Here is a 12602-nt window from a genome sequence, read left to right as displayed (position 1 = left end):
ATTTAAACATGGCCTGACTCCGATGGGCACCATAATGTGGCTGCCACAGTGGCTGCCTCCTGCAAGCAGCTAATGTGCTAAGGCTGGCTGCCCAGCTTGGGAAGATTTAGAATGGCATTGCTGTGTCTGAATGGCCCCAGAGTCTCCCTAGTGAAGCGCGCGCGGGGGGGGGGGGGGGGGGGGGGGGCGCGGGGGGGGGCGGGGGGGGGGAGGAAGGTATACCGACATATGGAAGCTCTTTCTGGTGATGGCTGGGGCCGGAACATGTTAGGATGCCAGGACGAGGGCCAGCTCTCCAGAATCCTAGTTCCTCAGCTCTTCAGACCCTGCATCTCATGTACGCACAGCAAACACTTTGCCTGGTCAGTGTTCTTATTCGTGGGCACAGGTCTGTGGGGACTCGGCTCCAGGTGCTTGCGGATCATGTGGCTACACCAGCCTGAGTGGGCAGGGGAACTCTGCACCTGGATTTGGGGGAGGGTGCTGCAAAGCCACCTGGCAAAAAAAATGTGAATTTCTCCACCAGGAGGAATGTGGGGAGGGGCCGGAGAATTGGAAATAAGAATGGAGTCTATCACAATCTATGAAAGAGAAACTGTGAAGTAAAATGCCCCTTTCGGGGAGGAATGTTGGGTAAAAATGTTTAAAGTATGCTCTACCCAAACACCGGTGCTCTACAATCACAAGGTGACCCTGGCAATCTCTATTATAGAAGAGAGCAGAGGGGCCCTTGAGCAACAAGACAGGGGGACCCACCTCAAAGAGTGGGGGAAGCTGAAGATTTGTCTTATGAACACAGCTCCTCTGAGGATTACTCAAGGGTGGAGACAAGCTGAGGGAAGCCAGGTTGGCATTTCAAAAGCTTTCAGGATACAGACTAAATGGTGGCTATATTGCTATTCCTTTGGACTCCTTGGCAGCAGCCAGCCAGCTTCTGGGTATGTGTGGTTAGCATCAGAGCCGGAAGGCTCTGCCTTCCCCTTATTCCTGCCTGAGAAGCACTCCCTCCCTTCCTCTCCTCCCACCCACCTCCTTCCCTCCCTCTCTCCCTCTCCCGCTCCTGCTCCCCTAGAGGGACTCAATTCCAAAGTGTAAATATGCAGTGTCTGTCTAGCTTAGGGCTGCTGTGGGTGTCAGATGAGAAAGGGCCTTGGACAATGACCCAAAAGGGGAACACATTCCATGTGCAGGGAATGTCACTTGACCCCAATTTTGCTCATGGGGAGAGAAGGAAGCACAGGCTAATTCGATGTATTTTCAGAAGTTTTTCTGTTTTCTAGTTTCCTTTTATTCTTTTCCAAAGCTCTGCTCACCCAAGAAAATAATGTAAACACTTACAGTGGCATTTTAGTGGCCCCGGGGGTGTTGATCCTTATTGTGAATCCAAAAATAGATAAGTTATTAATGTTCGACAGTGCAGTGTCAAGATATCTTTCATGGAGAATTCTGCTTGTATTTTCTCTGGATTAGGAAGGTCCAAAACCAGGGTCAGACACTGGCCCTTAGGGAACAGTCTGGAAGCAGCCTCCTCTGCTTCCGTCAGGCTCCTTGTGTGGGAGATGTCCAGTGCTCCTCAGGCCCCTCTGTCCTTCCCCACTTCACCCCAGTCTGTGCCTCCCCTCTTGAGCCCTACTCCATGACAGATACATCTCAGCTTAGGATGTCCCCAAAGTATAGCCTGGGGCTCAGGTTTGGAAGACGAACACAAAACTAAGTGTCTATGTGTGGTTGTATGTCCTCTCAGAGATCATCCCAAGTTCTGAACTCTAGAACCCGTCAGTGGGACCTTACTTGGGCATGGGGTCTTTTCCAGTGGGATCAAGTTAGGGTGGGGTCATAATGCACCGAGGTGGTCTCTAACCTAATGACTTGTATCCTCAAGAGAAGAGGAGAGTTTAGACACAGGCTCACTAAGGCAGAGATTGGAGTGGCAAATCTTCAAGCCAGGACAGGCTAAGCGTGGCATGCGACCACCAGACATAAAGAAAGCAGCATGGGACCAAGTCTCCCAAGAGCCGGTCCTGCCAACAGACACCATGTGACCCTTGTCTCCATCTATGAATGAAGCTCCATGGTCCCTAGAAAGAAACAGGGTTTCTCACAATGAGTCCTTTTAGAAGCATTGTGAAGGCAACACCTGTGGCCAGTAGGGAGGCTGGTACAGACCAGCTCAGTCTTCGGCTTGGGCAAGGGTGATTTTAACCCCAAATCCCAGCATCAATCATGGTACTCAACGGGGCACTAAGCTTTGGGTGGACCCTCTGTTAGGAGGTCATTACTGTTTCACCCTTCACGGGTAGTCTGGGTGTCCCAGACCAAGTGAGGTCATTCTGGGAAGAAGATAAACACCATGCTCTCTGTAACCTCCTAGGGAATCTTTCTAGGCCCTGGTCCCCAAAACTGGGAGCCTCCCACCATGGGCTGAGATCGAGGCATTACCTCAATGGCACATTTTGCTGAAATCATGCACTCAGGTGGTAAGCGCTAGGAAAGGTTAGCTTTACTAAGAGGCCAACAGATACATGATGATATAGGACGCAAAAGGACCCTGAATCTTTAAGACAAACTGCAGCCCACTTCAGCCTTGAATGCCAGACTACTGGTCTCTCACATTGCTCTTTCCAGCTGCTAGGATCACTCAGCCATGTGGAGGACACACTGGCCAGGACAGACACCTCCTGGGCCTCCCTCCAGACCTCAGCTTCTTCTTGGCTCAAAGCTGTTGAGAGGCACAGCTGACCAGGGCTTCCTGGGAGGCCACTGAAGACTCCTGGTGTATCAGTGGGACACCAGCCATTAATCACTCTTTTCCTTGCTGTCGACCCAGGCAATCTCCTGTAGATGCCACATAAACACACTTCACCTTTAAAGGGCTCCTGGTGCTACCCAGAGAGAGAAGAGAAAAGGAGAAGCGGAGGAAGGAGGAGAGAGGAAAGGGGAGAAAGCTGAGAGCCTCCCCCACCCTCACCCACCCCCAAAGCCTCCTACATCCCCCTTCCCGTCCCATGGGACTTTATGGGACTCTCAGGTCACAGAGGGGAGAAAGTTGAAAACAAGCAGGGATGGCTGCTGTGACCGACCCCTCCCCACTCTATCCATCACAGTGACAGAGTCCTGGCCTCTGGAGTCCAGGGGGCTTCCAGGCAGGACAAAGGCCAACAAAGATGTCAGCATGCACCACTGAGTCTGCCTGTCACCACTTCCCAGAGACTACTGCTGCTGTGGTCACCGATGGCTGGAACTCTGAAGCAATAAAAGCAGGCAGAGGATGGGGCACAGACCCCACCACTCCTCACCTTCCCACTCACACATCTACATCACCAAGTTGCAGAGCAACTGCTGTGCTCCCAGCATGGTAAAAAAACAAAAACAAAAACAAAAAGCATAGGGTAGAAGGCGAAACACAAGGTCACGTCTGACCCCAGGGAACCTGACACAGGAGGGACCCTAAGAAATCATTCATATGGGTTGACATAAACCACAAAACAGGCGGGAAGGAGGTTGTGGAGCCCTGACGGGAGTGGGTCAGCTGTCATCTGAGTTTTTAGGGTCAAATCCCAACAATCAAGGTTTTTTTTGCTACTTGTCCCCAGTGCCAATTAAAAAGACAAGCGTTAGAAAAAAGCAAAGACGGATTTTTTTCCCAGTGTGGCCATGTTGGGACAAATGGGGTCAGTGAGGCGACTCATTGGAGAAAGGTGCCTGCCATAAAGCTTGACAGTTATACCCCCCAGGACCCACGTGGTGAGGGACAGATCCTAATCCTACAAGCTGTCCTCTGACCTCACACACACACACACACACACACACACACACAGATACACATACACACACACACCAACACACACACACACAGATACACACACACACACAGATACACATACACACACACACCAACACACACACACACACACACACACACACACACACACACACACACACACACACATCTGTCCATAAATAAATAAATGGAATCATATAAAAAGGGACAGATGAAGAGACCCTTCCCCAAGCCCACCTTTAAAGCATGACTCGAAGTTCAGGTTTAAACAGAGAGCAAGAGGTCTGAACAACCAAGGTCAAGGTGTGGTGTGGTCCTGCCCAGGACTGACCCATCGGTGTCTCAACTCCAGCGGGTCCTGCAACGTTATCAAATTCTCAGAACTGTATGAAATCCCTACCTGGGAAGCAAGTCCATTCTCTGGATTAGCATCAGCATTCAGTCTTTCCCTCCCCGCAGCATGAGATTCCTGTGGAAATGTTAACTCTTTGGGGTCTTTTGTTTCTACAGTCAGGCAACAGATGTGTCTCTCTTTAAAATATCCTCTCTCCTGCCAGAATGGTTAGAGTCCAGAGGCTGAAGAAGTCAAGGATTCTCCCTCTGAACAACAGCCACATTTGACCCGAGTTAGAGTAGGAGCTATCCACACAAACACAGGCAACCTCAATGGACTAGCTAGGAGATGGGGGGCCATGCTGGAATCCTGCTCTCCCTGGAGGGGTCAGTGAGGCCAGCTCCAGGAGGCTGCTACACTCTCTGGACACTAAGTTTCAGAAGTGGGTGTGTCGCTTCCTCCTGGTAGCAGGCTCAGGTGCTGAGAGGTGCCCTGCCCATGGCCAGACCCTCCCCTGAGCGGCCAAGCTAAGGGCTAGGTGGGAGGTGGGTCAGAGCTGTCCATCTGGGCCAGCTCAGACAGCACGCCTACCCCAGCTCCTTCCCTCTTCTTGTTCCTTGCTGTCCAGCCCCCACCCCCACGCTCCATCTGCCTCCCAGAAACTAAACCTGCAACCTTCCTGAAAGGGTGAAGGGAAGACCCTGATTCAGAAATAACCAGTCAATAGTCCAGATCAGAAATCAACTCCCACTGACTGGAAACACACAAAAGCTTCTAATTTCACTGTGAATACTCCGCTCTGCTTCCAACAGGACCCCCCCCCCCCCCCCGCAGAGATCAGCAGGGATCTGAGGCCTCCGGGGGAGCTGCTCTCCCCGTACCGACTTCCCCTTAGCTCACAGTTCCTAAACTAGGACACAGCACATTTGGGATGATGCCACCAGGCAGAAAGGGACTGTTCTGCAGAAGGGCTGTGCGTAAGAGGTGAAAATAGCATGTGGAGCTTAGGTCACACAGCAGGAACGGCCATGGAGATACACACGGCCCAGGCTAGGACAGGCCATGGGGTGAGGGCCCAGAGTGGAACTCAGCATCTCCAAACCTCCTCCGAGACAGCTGCAGAGCTGCGGAGAACTAATACCACAGGGCCAGGGGGAGACTACGGAGATGGCCGAGAGGTGAAGGGTTTACACTGCTCTGGCAAAGGCCCAGAGTTCGGTTCCCAGTACCCACGTCAGGTTGCTCATGACCACCTGTAAGAACGCTCCAGGGGGAGCCAATGACTCCTTGGGCACTGCACTCACGTGCGCATGCCCACACAGAGACACACAATTTAACAAGTGAAAATAAATCTTCAAAGGTCGCACAGATCTGACTCCTCGCTACAGCTGGTTCCTCACCTTGCTCTCCCTACCACAGGCAAAGAGGCCAACTGAGTCACATGCGGGGGGGGGGGCCCTCCTCTCCTCCTAGGACCCTGTCTGAGAAGTTCTAGGTCAGAGACAAATGCTTCATGGTGCTCCTGGTGCCGCCAGGGTCTGTTAATCACACTCACCCTCCTGAGCCCATTTCCACCGACTTTCCAGAAGCATCAACTGTCGTGGTGGGCGGAGCATTCACCTGACACCAGCTTGGATCGGCTGGAGGATTGTGCCTGTCTGTTTGTTTATCTCCAGCAAGCTCAGTTGCTAAGGATTTGTTGAATAAAATACGGTGCTCTTTCGTTCACTAGTTCTGACCTGCCTGCCGTCTTCATTTGTCCCTTGGAGAGAGAGGCTTTCTGACCTCTGCTGTCTGATGTGTCTGGCAACGTGACAATGACTTACAGATTCCGGTCCCTGAAGGAATAGCTGGTTCCTGTGACAATGGCCAGGTGAGCATGCGGCTAGAGAAGTCTCAGGATGAGCGGGGACCAGGCAGAAACCCACCCCTCAGGTGAACCCAGGGCCTAGAGCCACTTAGGTGCTAGACAGCCATGTAGCAGGAATCTTAAAGAGTCTTATTAATAAAATCAAACCTGAGGCCAGTTATTGGGGTGAAATGCTGGAAGATCAGAGGAGCAGAACAAGCCACAGCTACCTCACCTCGCCAGTTCCTCAGCTGATCCTGTTTCCTCAGACTGGAAGCCTCTGATTCCTCATCCAGAATGAATCTCAGCTGAACTGCTGCTCGAAAGCCTGAAAGCTTAACCAGCCAAATGCTTCTAGTTTCTGGTCCTCATGCCTTATATATCTTTCTGCTTTCTGCCATCATTCCCTGGGATTAAAGGCTCACTTTCTGGGATTAAAGGCGTCAGTCACCATGCCTGGTTGTTTCCAATGTGGCCTTGAACTCACAGAGATCCAGAGGGATTTCTGCCTCTGGAATGCTAAGATTAAAGGTATGTGCTACCACTGCCTAACCTCTATGTTTAATATTGTGCTGTTCTGTTCTCTGACCCCAGATAAGTTTATTAAAGTGCACAATATTTCGGGGAACACAATACCACCACACAGGCAGGACCCTCAGGGACAGTGGGAGCCAGAGTTCTCTGGTCTAGAAGCATCTTACCTCACATGGTCATGCTGACCCCTGAGAAAAGGGTCATGGAGAAGCCTGGAAAACAACTGGGAACAGGCAGGAAGAGGAGGTGCTGTACCAAGGAAAGCCTGGGATTCCATAGAAGAGGGGGAGCCTTCCCTTTCCTGTGGCAAGTAGCGGAATCCCAGCAGGGCCTTCACCCAGCACAGAGCTTTTACCCCTGAGCTTCCAGCCACCCCCCAAATCAGGTTTCCATCCCAAAGGGCCAGCCAGGAAAACCAGCAAAGGCCAAGGTAGGAAAGGCAGGAGCCAGGCAGATGTGTGTCCCATGGCGGGTTCTGGAGCCCGCCAGGAGAAGCAAGGAAGACAGCTCACAGGAGCCGCTGGGGCTCAGCCATCTCTGCTGCAGCATCATTTGCAAGTGGCTTAGGTGGCGTGTCATGTGAGATTGTTTATGAAGGTCGATTCCTAGTTCCACCCACAGCGGCCCTCCTAGTCTCCGGCTGTGAGTAGGTTCCGGCTCTTTGGGTCGCTGACCTTTAACTTGAGACCGCAGCTGGGGTCCAGCTCTCCATCAGGCACTGGACATCTGTCTGCCTTCTCTGACTCACTTAATCTGAGCCTCAATTTTCTTATCTGTAAATGAGGAAAAGGAATGATTAATGTTAGTTGTTTGACTGAAGAAAATGGGAAGGTGACTCAGAGGTAAGAGCACAAGCTGTGTAAGCCTAAGAACCCAAGTTCAAATCCCAAGGACCTACATGAAAAGCCAGGCATGGTTGTGTGCACTCGAAACCCAGTGTTGTGGGGAGCAGAGATAGGGGGATCACCAGGGCTTGCTGGCGGTCAGCTGAGCTCCAGGTTCAGTGAGAGACCCGGTCTCGAAGGGATAAGATGGAGAGTGACAGAACAGGACACTCAGCATCCTCCTCTCTGGCTTCTGCATGCACCCATGCACCATGCACAACCACACACATATGTGCATGCATATGTTCACACATACATCAGAGAGAGAATGTGTTTTAAGAGAAAAAAAAGAAAATGTCTCTCTCCCTGCCCCAGCAACTATTAACTGTGGATAAATCCTTGGTGGAAATGCCTCACGAGCACCTGCCCTTTCCACAGCAGGGTGGCCGGTCCAGTCTTGTGCAGATGTTGTGTAGGTAGCACAGCTGCTGTGCCGCAGCTAAGTCCCACCCAGGGGTCAGCATTCCACACCACCTATTCTTTTTGTTACCAGGGACAGCTTTGGACCCTGCCACACACGGGTGTAGGGAAAACACAAGTCCTTTTTCTCTAATACTTGGGCAAAGGCATATTTGAGGTTCAGGGTGGCTAGTGACTCCAGCTCAAAGAAGCTAGGGAGGAGAATGTGGGGGTGCTAGGAGGGGTCCACCAAGCCTGGCAACTCCAGCCTTCCCTTGGGAGTGATGGTACCGCTGACACCCTCCTGCCACCCAGAGTGCGACAGGCCTGACCCTGGAGCTGGTGACGTGAGACCAGCAACATTCAATATCACTGGCAATGGTCCTTCCCAGAGAAAGAAACTACCTGTGGCCGTCCTTGGGCCTTTGTCTCACCTGGAAAGGTGGTCAGACATGGGTAAAGAACTGCCCTCTGGGCCTACACAAACCCTAGGGAAAGCATGGCCTGATTTGTCCATCCTGCCCATTTGTGACTCATCGCCCCAGCAGCTACATGCCCATGTCCAAGGCTCTGCCCCAGCCTCTCTCTCTTGCCACCATGCCTGTCCCCCCTTCCCCAGAACCTCAGCTCCTAGTGACCAAGGGACGTTAGCAGCTGGCATTTGAGTCCACCCTACTCCTCAGCTACCGTCCACATACCCAGCTTGTTCCAGGTACAAGGGCAGACTGGCTTTCCATCATTATAGACTATAGCACAAAAACACAATAAAATACAATGAATGTTTCCTCAGCAAAAAAAAAAATCCATTAGATGAGTTACTGTTGTAATTTAATAATGGGATGGGAAACTACAGCAAATTACCGAAGTATATAATTAAAGTAAATCTATTTTAAAGTCCTTTATTGCTTGATATTTCTCAGCTCTCACGCTCTTCCATCCCTGCTCCCCATCTTAACCCCCTTCCCTTTTCTGCGTGGGACGGGGATGGGAGTGATGGATGCCTATGGAGCTTCACTACTCAGCTGCAAATTCTGCTCTCAGCTTGCTTCTCTCGAATGGACAAGATGTACTTGGTACCCCTCAGGTCAGGGCTGCTCCCTTCCAGGATTACGTAAGATCTACCATCCACAGGTGCCCAGGACCACCATTCCTGGAATCTCAGGGGTTAGGGGCTGATTTTTGAAGAAGGCCTGGGCTGGGGAGATGGCTTAGTACTTGCCACACAAGCATGAGGACCTGAGTTGGGTCCTCAGCGTTCACATAAATGCTGGGTGTGAGCAGTACATGCCTGTCATCCCAGTGCTGGGATGGACTCCTGGAGCTGCCTAGCCAGACAATGTACCAAATCAGTGAGCTCCAGGTTCAGTGAGAGACCCTGTCTCAACAAATAATGGGAGACACAACTGAGGAAAATGCCCAATACTAACCCCTGGTCTTCATGGGTGGTCACACATGTGCACACTCACACAGACATGTACATACAACACACACATAGAAACACACACATGAGGAAAGAAGATCCTTCTCATGGGGCAGACAGAAGCCATTGACCTGTGGGCCTCAGATGTGCCCAACTCTTCCATTTCTAAATGGTTGGTACACACAGAGCAACAGGAAGGCAAGATGTAGAAAGGCTCGGAAATTAACCAGATCACACAGCAACAAGTGACAGAATTGGGATTTGACCTCGAGCACGTGACATCTGGCCAGCTGAGCCCAGGAAGTGCCCGTCTGGAGTGCTTCTCTGCTGAAGGCCAGAACCCCGGGTGTGGTGAGTCACGTCAGTTGTTGCAGAGGTTCAAAGGATGGGGAGAGCAGAGGGGCAGCGTGCAGCTGTCACTCCAGCCTTGTTTCCGCTTTCTAGAATTCAGTGTAGGCAGGAGGGGAGCCAGGTGGCCCAGTACGTGCAAAATTAAATCCATGAGCTAGACATGGTAGCTCGGGACTGTAATGCCAGCACCTGGGAGGGTGAGTGAGGCAGGGGAATCACTCTGAGTATGAGGCGAGCCTGAATTACAGGATAAGATTCTGTCTTAAAATAAGGAGGGGGTGAATTACCTTCACCAGAAGGCCTACAATGTGTCACTGAAGGTCTCAGACCTTAAGCGTGGAAAAAGAGACTTCACAGCCCAGACTTCTGGGGACAGGAGGGACAGGAAGGGCCAACTGAGACTATACCCACCTCAAATCATCTCAGTGAAAACAAGTATTTTTTTTTTTTTTGAAACATCATCTCCTGTAGCCCAGATCGGCCTCGAACTCACAGAAGCTGAAGATGACCATGTGTTTCTGCTTCTCCTGCCTCGACCTCCCCAGTGCTGGGACTATGGGGTGTGTCACCCCACCCAGTTTTATGTGGAGCTGGGAACGGAACCTTGGGCATTTTGCATGCTAGGCAAGCACTCTACCAACTGAGTTACATTCCCAACCCAAAGAAAGAATGTTTATGGACCCTTCAAACTCAGGAAGACAGGTTTTCCCTTTCCACAGCCCCCAGACTGCACACAAGGACCAAGGGACCAGGACAAGAGACAAGGCCACATGCTACTTTGTTAGCATAGTGAGCTCTTGGCTTTAGAGAAAAAACGGCCTCAAGAGCATCCACAGAAACTTCCCTGACTGCCAGCGTGCCAGATGACCAGATGCTGCACAGAGCCATCACCCCAGGTCAGCCAGCAGAGGTTCTGCCCTCCTGGCTAAGCACAGAACTGAGCTTTTCCTATAGAGGGGACCCAAGGAGCCCCAGCCACTGGAAGAGGAGAGAGAGGAGAGGTTGCTTTAATAGGCTGAAGGTCTATGCAAATGAGATGCAAAGTAGTATGCAAATTGCACCTTCTGTTTCTGAATCCTAGTGTTTCCTGGGATGAGTCTCTGCAGCCCTGTGTAATTTCTAAAGACCACCTCTCCTCCAAGCCCCTTGTACATCAAAGACAGAACCAAGCTCAATAAGGTAGGTGAGCGGGACTTCACAGAGGGCAGGGGCCTGCTGCTGCATCCTCTGCAGCACACAGCCCCACTGCCATCACCGCTACACTTTCCAGTCCAGGACAGTGCACAGAGACATGCACAAAGAGCCCCAGGGGTGCCTGAGAACAGTGAGGACAGGCACACGCATGTCCCTGAGCCTCTTTGCAGTGTCAGGATGGTGTGCTGACCCCGGATGCTGTAATGTATGTGGCGTTCTCCACTAAGACACCCAAAGAACAGTGTAGGGTTGTTTCCAGCATGGAGAAAGAGAGCCAGGTGGGAAGCCACAGGAAAGAAAGGAACAAGACTCGTGGCCATGTTCAGGGGCAGGGAGGAGACAAAAGTCAGGACAGGATGGGCCTCCTCCTGCATCCCATTTCCAGGACTAGAAGGTGTGGCCCTTAAACAAAGGGATGTAGAGGGTGAGGAAAAACGGAGAAGTGAGAAACTTCAGAAAACGCTACGGGGGATCAGTCCCCTGCCCCAACCCCACAGCATGGCTGAGTCCTGCCGTCCTGGCCACTGACCTATTGAGGGCCTAGACTTCTCAAAAAGACCATAGCATTAGGTGGCTCCCGTTCTATTCAGGGTCCTCAAAGTTGGTCAAGGATTCCTCAAGGATGCTCCACATCCTTCATCCCTTCCTAGGTTCCTTCTCTGGGTCCCTCTGACATCTCTTTGTCTAAGAACAGTGGGGGTGGAGGGAAGAGAATAAAACAATCAGATCAGGTGGTCCCTCCAGTACCTCACTACCTTCTGGCAACCTCTTTGGGTGTTGTTATCAGGCTAAGGCCCAGAGTGGCATCAGAGACCTGGGGGTGGGTGACGCTGCCACAGATGTCCCCTCCCCTCTGCTGGTGTCACTCTGCTTCTTACACCCTGCACTGTTAGTCTTTCCTCTCCAAAACTCTCCAGCAGAAGAGGAAGCCATCTCAGAAACAAGCCCCACTCTGCAGCTACAGACCCACCAAGCTGTAAACAAGGACAGACACGCTCACCCGGACCACACAGACTTCCCTAACATGGTAGCCGGGGCCAGGGACAGCCTGCGGTGGAAACTCTGAAATACATCCTCTCTCTCTCTCCCTTCCTCTAAAGCCTACACCAGATCAGAGCTTGCTGCCATTCATTTCTAAAGTAGCCCCCCATCTCACCATCGTGGAGATCGCCCTCCAAAGTGGGTGTGACCTTTGGCAGAAGCAAAGCCCTGGGTTACAAGGGAAGCTGGCATCTTGCAGCTGAAAACTCTGCCCCAGGGATGACTCCATCGACACTGATCACTGGCCAGCCCCTATGAACAAAGCAGGCACTGGCAAAGTGTGATGGGCTGAACTGTCTTCCCCCAGTCCTTGTCAGAGCCTTGCCCCACGGTGAGGCTGTGTGAGAGGCAAACTCTTTAGGAGAGAATTAAAGCTGTAATAGGACATTCACAGAGAGTGGGACTGTGTCTGGGTTAACATTCGTGGTCAGCCTCACAGCATCTAGAATCACCTAGGATACCAGCCTCTGGGCGTGTCCCTGAGGGAGTTTCTAGATTGGGTTAACTGAGGTGCGAAAACGCACTCTGAATGTGGGTGTCGCCGATCCACGAACTGAGTACCTGTACTGAATAAGGAGACAGTGAGCTGAGCACCCAGACTCCTCCCTGCCTGCTTCCTGCCTACAGATGCCAGGTAAGCAGTTGCCGCCCACTCTTGCCGCCACATCTGGACTGCATTCTCAAACTGTGCACCAGAATAAATCCTTGCTCGCTTAAGTTGCTTGTATGACCTCAACAGGAAAAGTAACTAATACTGGCCCTCAGGATGGAGCTGGTGGCCTTAGGACAAGAGACAATGGCTCCCTCTTCCTTCC

The 12602-nt window shown here is 51.7% G+C and overlaps 1 long non-coding RNA gene across 8 annotated transcripts in view; it reads right to left on the bottom strand.

Annotated features, from left to right (window-relative positions):
- The window catches only part of LOC128121802 (uncharacterized), a 93043-nt gene that overhangs the window by 62288 nt on the left and 18153 nt on the right, over window positions 1-12602 (bottom strand). For 4 of the 8 annotated variants that reach the window (XR_008222261.1, XR_008222264.1, XR_008222259.1 and 1 more), the window contains exon 2: window positions 6666-7271. This is a non-coding gene — a long non-coding RNA (uncharacterized LOC128121802). The remainder of the gene's footprint in view (window positions 1-6665; window positions 7272-12602) is intronic. The other 4 variants (XR_008222265.1, XR_008222266.1, XR_008222260.1 and 1 more) reach the window with 1 other exon arrangement.

The sequence above is a fragment of the Peromyscus californicus genome, unplaced genomic scaffold, assembly GCF_007827085.1.
Source record: "Peromyscus californicus insignis strain IS unplaced genomic scaffold, ASM782708v3 Scaffold_3__1_contigs__length_106647218, whole genome shotgun sequence".
Classification (NCBI taxonomy): domain Eukaryota; kingdom Metazoa; phylum Chordata; class Mammalia; order Rodentia; family Cricetidae; genus Peromyscus; species Peromyscus californicus.
The sequence above is the reverse complement of the archived record's forward strand: the minus strand, read 5'-3'. Positions and strand labels throughout refer to the sequence as shown.